Source organism: Castor canadensis, chromosome 16 (genome assembly GCF_047511655.1).
Source record: "Castor canadensis chromosome 16, mCasCan1.hap1v2, whole genome shotgun sequence".
Taxonomy (NCBI): domain Eukaryota; kingdom Metazoa; phylum Chordata; class Mammalia; order Rodentia; family Castoridae; genus Castor; species Castor canadensis.
The window spans coordinates 40,067,136-40,082,136 of NC_133401.1; positions in this window are offsets into that span (position 1 = coordinate 40,067,136).

The following is a 15,001-nucleotide window of genomic DNA, read 5'->3' on the forward strand; positions in this document are numbered from 1 at the left end:
GGTTGCACATCCTATTTTGAGAAAAGTTTCAAATTTCCATGTCTTCTTGGAATTTAAGCAACATTTGAGTGTGTGAGGAAGGAAAGAAAAATAACTCGATGATTTCTTTAAGAACATGGTCAAATGTAGATGGAGCCGTTGTTTCAGGAGAAAGGATGTGATTGATACCTTGCTGGTTGAATGAACATTGCTTTTAGAATATCATAATTTGTTAAGGATTTGTCTGCTACATTTAATTGGATGAGAAGTCCCACCAAATACTGTGGGTGATTACAGAAAAACAATCTTTTCCACCAGTTCCTCATTATACTCATAGATTGGTTGTAGTGGGAAAGAGGTTGCTAGAAGGATCAGCTCTTGACTGTAGGGAAATAGTAGACTATTTGGGATGAGAGTCGGTATGCTGGTGGGACTCTGGTTACCAGCGGTTGTTGCAGACATTATTGGTCTTCTGATGAGATGGAGCATGCCTGCCTTTTCTAGTAAAGTCAGATTGACTGGGTGGACTTCTCCACTGTCATTCCTAACTTGTTTCCTATTTGGAAATCACAGGGGTTTAGGCTGGTCACCCTTGATGAGTTCCTAGCTTGCTCAAGTTTTTCCAAACCATGCTGAAGATTTGGCCTATGTCCTGAAGCCAGCCACTATGATGTCAGCCATTCTCAACAGCACTGTCACTAGCTGTGATGTCACTGGGGACACAGTCCAATACCACTGTTGGATATGTGGTCTATCGTTGGCCTAAAGCTGTTTGCAGTCCATGACTGTACTGTGACATGATCCCTGTGTCGTCCCCTCCATAACGTGCTGTCCTCTGTTTACCTAGGACTTGTCCATCTGTACAAAACCATAGCTGACTCAAATTAGCCTAGGAAAGGTAGTTTCTTAGCAGGTTACAGGGACGTGTCAGAGAACAAAGCCAGGAGATGGAAGTGGGGCTCAGGGGTGGTAGAGAGCCATTGGGCCACATCTCCTTTCTCTCCATCCCTGGACTACCAGGCCTTCAGCCCAGCCCCCTTCTCACTCTGAAGATGGGTTTCCAGTTTGCACATTGCTATAAACAGGACCTGAGTCCCACGCTGGCAGCTACAGGCATACCAACGCCCCTGGAGATGTTTTGCTTCCTACTTGCAATTCTTATAAGAGAGAGTTTAATTGGCTCATGGTCAGATGACCACATCTCATCCAATCAACTGATGCAGGGTGGAGAGCCAAGGGAGCCACCTTACATGTCTCCCCCATCACCCGACTGACAGATGAGAAAGCTGAGGTTGCCAGCTGAAAAGGACTGACTTCAGGAGGAGGTGAGAGTGGAGTGACCATGGACTCTGACCATAGGGCCTAGTGATAAAAGAGTTGACAGAGGATGCTTTAGGTAATCCTATCATCTAGTTGTCCTCTATTTTACCCTGTGGGGTATGATGGATGTTTTTTTTCCTTAGAAATTAAGAATCCTAGAGGGATTATTTATCAGGACTCTTTTATTTACAAATAACTCAACTCAAAATGGCTTAAACCCAGTCTCCAATGGCCGGACCCAAGGAGTCTGTCTGGAGCAGCTCAATTTGGAGGCTCAAACCAGGTCCTACAAAGTCCATCTTATTCATTTTTGTGGCTCTGTTTCTTTTATTACCTTCTTGACATTCTGTGCTCTTTCCTGACCCTCTGCTAGATCACCCTGTCTTACTGGCCAGCAAACTCCTGCTCAAACTTCAAAGCCAGGTGAAATGCTACCACTATTTCATCCATTTTGCCGACTAGACGTGGGGTTAATGTAGCATTGCTTCCTCTTCACGGTTCCCTAGGCCATTTCTTCATATTCTAGCACAACATTCATTGCACCATGCTACAGTGTTTTATTGTTGGTGTTTTTAAAGAACTTGCAGATTGGGCTCACTGAATCCTTCTTCATCCTGCTCACATGTGTTTTAGTGGCAGGGCCATCTAAGTGAACACTTCACGCCTCTAGTTACAGGCTGTTTTCGGGCTTGGCCCCCTTGACTCTCCCACCCCGCCCTCCACACTGTCCCTGTCTCTCTATCTGTGGCGGGTGCAGGGGATCCTTGTCTCCATGGCCCTGGAAGATGGCACAGCAATGGAGGAGACCAAGTCCCCACCCGCCTGCAAGGGGCTCAGCTCTCAGCTCTCAGCTGGTCCTCACTGAGCTCTGTAGTGGCTGAGAAATACACTGTTACTACACCGTGACATGGTGCGGATTGTGATCTGTTTTTGTGTAAGAGGCCACCCCCACACTCACTGGCTGAAAATAGCACCCATCTAAAATTGCACACCTTCCTGCCTATGGCTGGGCTTGGCTGGGCAGTAGCCTGGTCTTACTCATTAGCTGCTGTGTTCCTGGTGGCTGGGTGTGGAATGCTGTCTCTCTCTCTCTCTCTCTCTCCCTCTCTCTCTCTCTCTCTCTCTCTGTGTCTCTCTCTGTCTGTCTCTCTGCGTGCAGTTTCAGTACCAGGACACCTCTTCCTCACCATTGTTTTGTCATTTGGCCCTACATTGGTTTCTCAAACAGCATAGCCAGGTTTTTTATAGAGTTAGATTTTTATACAGGATTCCAAGAATTCAAAGTGGACCCTACCGAGCCTTCTAATGTGTCGGTTTGGAAGTGAACTTGACCCTACTGCGTTGAGTGGATGTGGGAAGTCACGGAGCTGTCCCCACTCCAGGGGAGAGGGCCACAGGAGCATGTGGCTTCTGGGATGGCCGCTGATGCAACCACAGCCAAACCACTGAGGCGAGGGCTTGCTGGTTCCAGAAGTTGCCTATGCTCATGGAGTGACACCAGTTTTCCCAAACTTCAACAGTCTCCCACAGTCCTCATCCTCACAACTTCTCACTTTTCTCCCCTTTCCTTTCCTTTCTTTTTTCTTTTTTTTTTTGTACCCAAGTTTGAACTCAGGGTCTACACCTGAGCCACACCACCCACCCTTTTTTGTGATGCTTATTTTTGAGATAGGGAAATACAATTATGCTTTGCTTCCATCCTTCTCAAAAAGTACATAACTATCAAAAACAATTCACTCACGTAACCCTAACATAATTCGTAATCGTGCAGTATGAGCACAGCCCCTGCTTAAGAGGATAATATGGGGTGAATTGAATTTTATGGACTTCGAATCTGCTGCTTCTGTGACAGTCACACCCACTGGAGTCTCCTAAACCCAATGTGATTCTCCCTATGCTGTTGGCATTGGATGGCTTCTCAAGGACGTTTGCACTGCTGGAGCATCCCCACTCTCTTCAGCACGTCCTGCTTCCCTGAAGCAGCACAGCAGTGAGGAAAAGAGCATCCAGGAAACACCCCTGACACAACCCTGTTCAAATCAGAGCCTCCTCCCTCCTTTCTGCATTTGCCCCCTGGTCTGCTTCAATCTCAGGAGAAGGTGGCAAAAGGCAGGTGTTGGTCTTTTCTGGGCAATGGCAATGTGTCCCTTTCAAGATCGGATCTGTTTCCATAACAATCACTGTTGTGACCTTGTCATGTGTGTCATAAGTCCAAAGGGAGCTTGGAGAAACAACCCTTGAAATCACATCACAGCAGCATCCCTATAGGAGTTTGATTCTACATGGAACCCACTTGAGTTGCTCAAAGGCTTCACACTTTTGCTTGTGGGCCTGTCTCTCTTCTCTTCTCCTCCCTCTTTCTTTCTCCTTCTCATTCTTTAATCACAACAGAGGGTCTACCTTTCCTTTGCTCCCATCCTAAATATTCGCAACAAAGTCAAGCTCTGAACACTTTTCTCTACACTTTTCTGGTGGACCAAGAGGCCATGCCTCTGTGCTTTTAATGCTGTAGGAAGAGGAATGACTCACTTGCAATGTTCTAGAAAGGAGACCCCTGGACATCATGCATCCAACCACCAGAAGGAGGATATTTTCTAAGTAGGAGGGTGTTTGTCTTAGCTCATTTTCCATTGCCATACAAAATACCCGAGACCAAGTAATTCCTAAAGAATAGAGGAGTATTTAGCTCAGAGCTCTGGGGACTGGGAAGTCCAGGAGCTTGGAGCTTGGGGAGGCTTTCTTACTTCATCCAAACATGGTGGAGGGCATCACATGGTGAGATAGAGCAAGTATGCTGGCTCAGATCTTCCTATTCTTAGAACACCACTAATAGTATCATTTGGGCCCCACCTTCATGAAACTTAACTGATCCTAATTAATTCCCTAAGGCACCGCCTCCAAATTCTATCAACTTAGAAAATTGAGAGTTAAGTTTCCAACACATGAACTTTTGGGGGACATGTTCAAGCCATACCAGTCATTGAACAGTTACCAATTTGCCTCTGTTTATGATTCCAAAGGGAATCTAACTTTCTTTCCAAATCCCAACACAGAGACCTTTAGATGTCTGCCTAGGAAAGGTGGTAAGGAAAATCCCACGCCCCAGATCTCATTCTTGGGGACTTGTGATCATGGCTGTATGACAGTATTGACACCAAAGCCACCAGAGCGTCATTGTCTAACAGGTGTTGCCTATAGATGTGACTTGAGGTGCCATGTTCTGTGAGAGCTGAAATGCAGCAGTTCTCAACATTTATTTGACTTCAGTTCGTCTACTCTTGGGATAAGTGCAGATTCCTGGGCTTCATGTCAAATTTGATTCTGTGGGACTGGAGTGTGCATATTGAAGACACCTTGAGTGGGGCTGAGAGAGGTTTCTAGACCTGATTTGGTGAAATTCCATAGGGTTTTGAAGCATCCATCAAGCATGGAATTCCTTACTCCTTTATACACCCACCTTGAACTATGAACTAGAGACTGGAATAAAGAGGTGCAAAAAGAAGAAAGGCAAACAAACTCTGGGTTTGTAGTGAATCCCAGTGGGATCTCTAAGCCCCATCTAGATGAATGTCAAGATGGATCTGTGAGACTCTGGTTCCCTCTAGTGGTCACATGGGGAAACCACCAGCACAGACCTCTGGAACCTCCAGTCCTGGTTTACCTGAAGTAACTCTAATGGGGACTGGGGTGTCTTTCTAGAGGTAGGAAGTGGATTTGATCTGAGCCACCTCTTCATGCAGGTGACTGAGTGATGGAGAAATCTCAGGAACCCTGGAGCTAAAGAGACCTGAGGTCTAACTGTTTTCCCATCACTGTCTGCCTGGCTTTATACAAGCCATTTAACTGTTCTGAGTCTCTGTTTTTCTGGTCTGCAGAATGCACATAAGGGAGGGGGAGGCTCATCCACCACCGTGAGATCTGAATGCAGTTGGCATTCTCCCTCCTGAGTTTCAACCCCCATGGTTCCGAGTTCATCTTTTGCTCCCAAAGACTTAAGAGAATGACCCTCCCCAGTCATGGCCGAGATGATCAGGATAAAAGCCACGGTTATGCCCTTAGTAAAAGTCATGGACAGTATCACACAGACTGGGTCTCTGAGTCATAAGCACTCAATGGCCTCCACAGGGCTCCCTGCCCTTGTAGCTTGTCACCTGCCATCATCCCAGCCCACACAATGTCTTTTGCCACATTGGTAACTGGGAAATTTGATTTCCATGTGTGCATCACCACTGGCTTTGAACTTAACAGTCACACTTGTGGAACTGTGCTTTTTTCATTGCACAGTGACCGCCACAACCCCAGGCAATGGGTGAGTCACTCAGAGTTGTGAGGATGACAGGGGGCAGCAGAGCTCTGAGGGAGGACACCAGTGGAAACTTTCGCAGAGATAGTAAAACATATCAGTTCCGATTTGAAATGTCGTCTCTTCATGCTGATAAGCACACCCTTGCAGAGGCCGTCTGAGGGAAGCGAGACTTTGGAGGGCAGGAAGCTGGTTCAGGAAAGGAACTCCACTCCTCTTCTTTGAAAATAGCTCAGCAGACTCACGCATTATAATCGGCTGATCACGGAATCTTCCTTTGCCGTGTTGCCTTTCATAAGCACGTGCAGGCATGGAATAGTGGAACCTATAAGCAAAGGGCCAGGCATCCTTCTAGAAGCTGAGGAAAGAGTGGGGAATATAGGACTGTGCTATGAAGCTGCCAGTGTGGATGTATGTGGGGAGACAGGCAGCAGGTGTGTACTGCAATGAATAAGTAGGAAGTCAGGCGGTGAAAAGAGCTGTGAAGGGAAGTCAATTGGAAGGGTGTGGGAGGGGCAGTGCCTCTGACCAGGCAACCTGTGAGCCTTGGCCATAGGAAGTCAGGGCCTGAGCATCTGGGCGCTTTCTAGAACATTCTAGGCCATCCCAAAGCCCAAGACTTTAATTAGGCCACTAGTGACCGGGATGTTGATAGGTTCACATAGACGTGGTAGCCATCCTCAACCACCTGGCAAGAAGTCCAGCCACTGAGCAAGATCCTCTGCAAGGTCCTGCTGCTCTCAGCGTGACTCCAGCCATCACCACGATGGCTTCTGTTGCTCTTGATCTCTTGTCAAGGGCGTCAGAAATCCAGTCAGAAGCCCATGCAGTGATATCGCTCTTGTGCTGGGCCCCGCGAGCAGGTGAATGGCTGAGTTTCAGAGCGGAGGGTTCTGAGCAGCTGCTGCTCCCTCCTGCACAGGGGACCTGGCTCTTATTGCTCTTCTGTATGGAGCTCTAGCTGCTTTGCATCCTTCAGCTCCTAGCTCAAATGTCGCCTCCCCAGAGATCATGGCCTGCTCCCCCTGGAGGGGAGGACAATTCAGAGAAGAGTTCTGGAGAAAGGATGCTTGAGTGAGCAGGGTCTTGCTGAGGGAGCAGAGGGCACCAGTGGAATGGTACGTAGGATGTTCTGAGCAAGCCTCAAGAGACTCAGGACACCACCAATGAAGGACTGGAAGATGCCCCCGTTTCCCCCTGGCGGATCATGGTCCATGAGTCAGTCAGTGGTCCTTAGGAGGTAACATTACAAAAGCAGGCAGAGTCCGGATCACGAGGACTCTTGGTGTGGTAGGGCTTGACTATTGCTATAACGACCATGGCAAATCATAGAGGGATTAATTAGGGAAACAGCCATTTAAGTCAAAACCATTTCACAAAGATGTGGAGGAGATTTTGGCCATAAGCAGATGAAATATAGTAGGGAAGGACTAGACCAAAGCTGTTATAAGGGAGTGGAACACAGGCTAAAGGATTTACCAGATGGAATTGATAGGACTTCACCGTTTACCAGAATTCTTAAAGCAGAAGTTACATGACAGGTTGACTCCAGGGATCTCACTTGGGGGACTGTAGTGTCATTCACTAAGATGAGTACACAGAGAAGGAGCTGGCTTTTAAAAAAGACCATTGTATCTAGAAAGAGACACATAAAGGGCAGCCTGAGCTGGAGCTGGAGCTCAGGAGCCGGCTTGGACTGAGGATAGGTAAACGTGAGAGTCATCAGCCTAGAAAGGCCTTGTGGAACCATGGACATCTACAAGGCAAAGTGTGCAGATGAGGGAACCTTGGAGGATGACAGCACCTGAGATGAAACACAGTCCTGGTTTAGCACGTTGGCCAACTTCCCATGGTGTCAGTGTTCCTACCTGACTACCTGCCAATGTGACATCACGAAACCCTGAGTTGGGAAGCAATGCACACGATAGTTCTTGTGATCTGGACTGAGTCAGATGTGTGCACAGCAATGTGTACACCTGCAAATGTGAACAGCTCTTCAGCAGTCTTCCAGATTTGTCTCCAGTGCCCCTCAAATGACTTTCATATGTCTCATGTGTACTACATATTATGTAAGCAACACCACTATGCCTTATTAATAAACAGATCTCCCTTACTTCCTAGTAGGTGGCCCCAGGGGTCCTCCCAGCTGGACCAAAGGCAAAACTCTCAACAATAACTCCCAAAGGATGCTTCTGCTGAGAGCCCCATGTGCTGTCTGAAGCTTCAAGAGTATTCAGGTGGTGATGACCCAGTTTCAAGTTCTCCCACCCCTTCCCAGCACAAGGAAGAGGACTTCTTGTTTTCCTGCTGCCAAAGTAAACGTTGAAGCTATTACCACAAGTTCAAAGTCATAGCAGCACAGTACTGCTCTCTCTTGGATTTTAATCTTTTCTGAGCAAATCTGGTCAACTACAGGACTCCTTTTTCTGGACCGTGTGTTGTCACTTTGTCAAGCTTTCCTGTCTTCTTTGCTATTTTCTTTGGAGAATTATAATGCCTATAACACCCACTCGGTTATCCTCCGCCATCATCAAGAAGTGAAGCATCTTGGGTGCACAGCAAAGGGTCACAGAGAGGAAGATAGAGTGGTGGATGCCACGAGATGGGGAATGAGTCAAGGCAGAGGCTAATCGAAGAAGGGCAGCTGGGTCAGTCAGGAAATAACTGGGGAGGTGACAGCTTCAGTGCTTCAACTAGTGAAGACCATGAAGTGGCAGAAGAAGGCGTGGATTCAGGATTACAAAGATCTGGGGTCAGTCACTTCTGTTTTCTGTGGCCTTGAGCAAGCTTCTCTCTCTAAGGCTGTTTCCCCAAGTATAAAACTGAATGAATACAGTCATGCACCAAAGAAATACATTTTGGTCGGTGGAAGAAGGGATATTATGACCGTGCTTCCCTGAAATTGTAGCAAAGCTGGAAAGGTCCTGTCACTTAGTAACACTGTAGCTGTCATCACAGTGCATCACAACACTTTTGTCCCAGGTTTGTGGTGACACTGGCATAAACAAATCTACCTCCCTGGCAGTCATATGAAAGTATAGCACTTGTAATTGTGCACAGTAGCAGTACTTGGTCATGATAATAAGTGACTATGTCACTAGTCTACGCATTTATTTTACTATACTTGCTGTTGTTATTTTAGAGTAACTGCTACTAGCAAAAAAACGTTGCTGTCAGGCAGTATGGTGCCATACAGCAGCCTCCTGCATGGCGTGTTTGCTGTGAGTCTTGATTGAATCATTTTGTCCTGTGCTTGGTGTAATTTCACCTGGTTTGGTTCATCCTGGCCCTAGGAGCAATGGTCTCTACTGTACACATGTACCGTACAGCCTAGGTGTGTGACAGCCTAGACCATCTGGCTTTCTGATGACCACCCTGTCATGTCTGCCTGACAAAATCACCTAACCATGGGTTTCTCAGGACACATTACTGTCCATTGTCAGGCAGTGCATGGTTATATTTCATAAGGATATTCTGAAATGTCCAGCTTTAAGTGACTGCCTGGAACTTGTGCTTTTTCAAGATAAACCAAGTGCTGTAAGAGGGGTCACCCAGCTTATGGGCAGGGTCTTTGGTCAGGTGGTGGGCATGGAACAGGAATCTAAGGAGTTCTAGCATGCTCTACAGTGAAGGTGAGCAGAAGTGCTGGCTCCCAGGGGTCCTCTGGGCACAGCAGGACCTGAATGACCAGTGCAGGAGTTAGCGAGGATGGAATCCAGCCCCCAGATGAACCCATTTTTTAGCGCTGGAGGCAGAATGGAATCTGTGATAATTTTTAAAACACTTTATGTTTGCTTTTCTAATTGCAAAACTGAGGCATGCCCAGGCAGCAAAGTCATATCAAACACTCCAAAGAATAAAGAAGGAAACAAAAGTTCCCTAATCCCAAAGATGAAGGGAAAGCACCATTTAGACTTTTCACTCAGCGCAGCTGTATGTTTTCAAAACTGAGTATTTGGTTACATATGACACGCACGATTGTACTTCCTGATGGTTTGACCTGACGGTGTATAAAGAACACTTGCTCCTGTCATTATGAAGCAGCTTTTGTAAGCATTTTAGGAACATGGCTAGATAATATTCCATCCTATCACTTTATGGTCTCTCTTCTGGTTGTTTGGTTCTTTTTCTTTTTGCCACCATGTTTTAAACCAGTGCTTGGGGAGCCTCATGGTGTCTGACACTTTGTCACCAGCAGAGATGAATCCCTTCATCTCTACAGTTGACTCCGCAACTGAAGGCTCTGCATCTTCAGATTCAACCCATCTCAGATTTAAAATATTTGGGAAAAAATTATGCCTATGTTGATCATGTGAAGACTTAGCTTTTTGTCATTATTCCCTAAACAATACAACACCATGCCACAACTACTGATGCTGTATTTACATTACATTGTGCATTGTAAGTAATCTAGATGGCTTTGAGGTACACAGGAGGATGTGCACAGGTTATAAGCAAATACTGTAGCATTTTACATCAAGCACTTGAACATCCTTGGATTTTGGTGTCTACTGTCGTTCCAGAAGCAGAATTCCATAAATACTGAGTGATCCCTGTGCAGGAAGATAGAACGCACATCTGGGATCCTCACTGGTTCTAGGTCTTTGAAAACAGAGGCTATGCTAAAAAGTCACAAAGTTTGAGTTCTGTGTTGTATAACTTTTATACTCACTCATTGTTCAGCACCAGGTACAAAGTAATTTTAAATGCACCAGGAACAAATTTTATCCTGAACATGAGAGAAGTGAAGAGTCAGACAGGCTTGGCCACCTCCTAAGGCCACACAGCTGGAAAATGGTGAAGCCTGGATACAAGGCTCTTTTTGTCTGATTCTGGGCTGCCCTGGCTCCTACACCTCTGCAGGTCCCCAGGGCCTGTTCCCTAGGCGAGTGCATAGAAAATCATCTTAACTATGGACGAACAGATGAATTCACGGTGAGCAAGCACGCCCAGGGACCAAGGGAGACAGAGGAAGCATGTTTGTAACTTGTGGGGAGAGACCAGGGAGAGCTGATTTGCATATTATTCTCCACTGCATTCTAAGAGGTTTATAACAGGGGACAAGGGCTGGAATAGTGCGCCCTCCACATTGCGTTGTTGATGACAATGATTTTAAAATGTGTATAAATGACTTCAAAGAAGCAAACAGAGTGAGCGTAAGAAACAGCAGAGAACAGCACTTGGGCATGGAGGTAAGATAAATAGGAGCTGAAATATCTAGGTCTTCTGAATGAGAAATCAAAGAACAAAGTCACTGGCTTCGGTCTTGTTTCACCAGCAAATTAAAATGGCAAAGAACCAAAATTCATGTGTGGGTTCTTAACAAAGTTTATGGTGTTTTAAGCAGAGCTTTGGTGCAAAGATTTCAAAGTATTTAGCAGATTTTTTTGGTCTGGAAAAGGGGAGAGATGCTTTCACTTCCTGCTGAACTGCAGGTAAAGGAGCAAAATCAAAACAATCTTGAGCCAAGAGGTTAGCCTTGGAGAGGGGGACCATGGGGCACAGGACACTGTGATGTGGCCAAAGTTGACATTCAGACATTAAGACAGAACTCGGCATTGCACAGAAACAGAAAAGCCATCTGTCTACATGCTGCACTCATTTATCCAACGTGAATGAGAGCCCCAAAAGGACCTGACTGAGGACCTGGGTGATCAGGACTTGAGGACTGGCTGTGGCCCTTGGCATCTGTCTAACTCTAGGTCCAGGCTGACTTCACTTTGTGTCACTTCCTCACATGTAAAATGGAATGACAATTCTGTTATGTTTGATGTTAACAATCTTCATTGTATAGATGAAAAGAATGGGTCACATGAAAGTTAAGTGACCTTCCCAAGGTGACAGATAAGAAGTGACAAGTGAGAAAGCAACCAGGATTATCTGATTCTGAATCTGGGCAGTTCTCCATCTCCTGTAGCCTGTCCCCTGCCTCATTCTTGTCTGTATCCTCATGATCCATCACTGAGCTGGTGCATACAGATGTTATGAAGTATAGAAAGATGATGGAGACGGCTGCGTCAGGGTCCCCCAGGGTCACACATGCCAATCACAGCCTAGCAAACACAGTGGGGGTAGCGTATTTGCTTGGTTTAAAAAAAAATGATGGCCCACTTAATCAACGATTTTTGGTTCCAAAATGACACGTGCAGTATTTACATTTCCACTGAGCATATGGTATGGATAGACATTCACCAGCTCTTCATGTCCACACCCAAATCATTATTAGCAGTTTAGAAAATGAAAATTTCCTAAGTCCTGATTATTTTTCTAAAGGGACATGTTTTTACTTTAGTAAGTCCTTTCCAGCAAGATATGATAACTGTGAGGATTAAAAACCCTGGGGCCCTCTGCTTGGGGGAGGGTGGCACATAGGGCGGGCTCTCCCAAAGCAGGGGGCCCTTGGTTCCCTGAACACCACTCTTGCTGGGTGCCCATCTCTTCCCCTGAGGAATGCACATTGTGGCCACTAGGTGGGGCAGTTGTAAAATCAAAGACCCTCAGCACTGGCTCAAAGGAGCTAGAACCTCCTTGTTGGAAGCAAAAGAGACTTTTTTTTCTTTTGGTCTGAAAAAACACTCCACTTATTGAAACCAGAAGTACATCCTTCAATAAAGTCTGGCATTTTCATCTCATGAGAAAATACGTTTGGTCTTCATCCATCCATCCATCCATCCATCCACTGAATTCTTTTGACGTTTAGCATATATCAGGCCCTGTGGTAGACATCAGCATTACAGCAGTGAACCATGGAGCCCATACTTTACTGTATGGAAAATCTTACATCTTTATGGGAGGAAAATTAACATTGCACATTAATTACAGATGTAAATAGACAATTGCAACTTGTAATACAGACTATGAGAGACAAGCCATTCTAGTGCCTTGAAAGAACGCCTTGAGTGGGACCCAGGCAGGGCGGGGTCATGGGAGGTTGTATGGAGTTTGATTCCATGCACGGTGGGAAATCTTAGGAGTCTCCATCACCTGAACCCACCTCCAGCAGCATCCTCTCCTGCTCGATTCACAGGCTATAGCCACAGAGAACTTCCTAAGAGCTCCTTCCAAAAGCAGAGCATTGCATACAATACTGTTCTTCCTTGGATCATGTTTATTCCTTGTTTCTGATGCATAAACTCCAGCTCTTCAACTCACCACTCAGATTCTACTCAGCCTGGTTGTGGGCAGAAGGTCAGAAGTGTCACACTGACAAGGACAGGTCTTAAGTATCGTCCTTATTTGAGAAGGCAGCAAACTGGGGGAAGGGCAGTAGAGGACAGAGCTGAAGGTGAAAGCTGAATTTTGAGTATGGCAGAAGAAGTGGGAGTCAAAAAAGGATTGTAGAACCCCTTTCAGGAACATATGGTAGGAATTCTGGTTGTTTTCCATGTATCTCCTGGAGGTGTTTATTTAATGAATACACTAAAAAAATGACTGAAGTGATCGGGGCACTAGTGCCTCATGCCTATAATCCTAGCCCTAGCTACTTGGAGACTGAGATAAGGGGGATCATGGGCAAATAGTTCACAGGACCCCATCTTCAAAATGGGCTGGAGGTGTGGCTCAAGCAGCAGAAGTAACTGCTTTGCAAGTGTGAAGCCCCAAGTTCAAACCTTAGTCCCACCAAAAAAAAAAAAAAGACTAAGTGTGTAAGAATGCATGCAATACAGAAAATTAAAAGCACATTGAACAGAACAAACTCCCCACTGTAGATCACTTTTGTGTCCTTGAAAGTGTCTTTCCAGGCAAGCCCGACCCTAGAAGCAGAGGGGAGGTTTCCTATGACTTCAGAGCCAAGACCTATTGGTGGCCTCTGATGCCCTGGGGTGACTGTGGGCAGCATCTCCGTTTTGACTGCTGTCACCTGTCTCCTGCAAGCTAATCATAAGATCCAGCCTAAGAGACCTTTGTGCAGGGGAGATGGTGGATTAGGTGTGAAAGGTCTGGGGAATCCTGTTTCTAATTGTAACTCCTAGACCATGTGTTTCCACAGTTGCTCCACTACGTTGTCGTCGTGTGTTTACTCTGGTCTCCAATAACTCAGGGCATTTGGTGTAAGGGGAGAGACAAGGCGAAGGCTGAGGTGAAGGTTGGTGTCCGTGTTAAATCTGACGGAGGATTTCCAGTCTGCAGAGTTGGTATGGCTAGAGATGGGGAAGAAAGACAGAGTTGAGAGGAAAGATGAATAGATGTCTTCACCTTCTGCAGAAGGATTTGGGACTCCTGGGTAGGAGAGGTGATGAAGAAGTCACAGACAGTGAGGAGGCAACACTGTCTGTTGGTCCTCAAGACATGCTATTCTGTCATTAGAGAGTCAAGGAAAAGGCTGAAGTAGACACAGGGACAGTGGTGAGAATAGCAGGTGTCAGCCCCAGGCAGAATCAGGTTTAGTTTCTACGTGATCTTTAGTCAGAACATTTCATCTCCAGGAAACAGACATAATACCACCCATGTTTTAGGGTCATGGAGAAACTGTGGAATCTCTTCTGTAGGTTATTCTGATGGTGGCTGTGGCTGTCATTCCAGGTCTGGGTGTCCAGTTGTTCAGCTCAGAGCACAGTTAGGTCTCTCTCTAGTAAATTATGGGTTGAGGGTGGGAATGTAGCTCTGATACAGCATTTCCCTGGCACGTTCAAGGGGCCCAGGTTCCACATGAGAGAGAGAGAGAGAGAGAGGAGAGACAGAACTTACAAATTGTATGTTCAGAGAGTGGTCCTCATTCATCAGTACAATCCAGTCATTTTACACATGAAACTCTTGGAGTTTGCTCAGGGTTAGAGAATGGTCCCTCAGGTGACACCAGTTCTACACCACAATGGCAGAAAGGGCAGAGGTGATGTGTGGTCCCTGGTTCAAGGACCATCATACTAGTGACCAGCTCATCTGGAGCATGCAGTGTCCATTAGGCACCGCCTTGAACACGCTACAGAAGAAGGGATCTCATTTCCCTTTTACCTGGTCCTGCAAAGTGAGTGCTATTATATTCGGTTTTTTGAATGAAGAAGCTGAAGTTCAGCGAGGTGCAAATTTCTTGCCTCAAAGCCACACAGCTAGGAAGTAACAAGTCTGGAAATGAAGCTTAAGTCTGACACTGTGCCAAGTTTTCTCTCCATTTGTCATCCCTTGTGATCCTCACACTTGTGAGGTTGTTAGTAGTTACCCACTTTACAAATGAGGGAGCACAAATGGTACAGTCACTTGGCCAAAGTCATAAAGCTAATGAAAAGAGGACCTGGGGTTTGAACCCATGATTCAAGCTAATAACCTTAACCCTCAGGCCCCAAAGGATCTACAGGCTTGAAATCTGTAACTTCAAGAGTGTCACTGAGGCCTGTCTCTGCTTTGTCACCTTCACTCTTTCCCCTGCTTCTGCCTCCCTAGAGAGCAGAGCAGATGACTTCT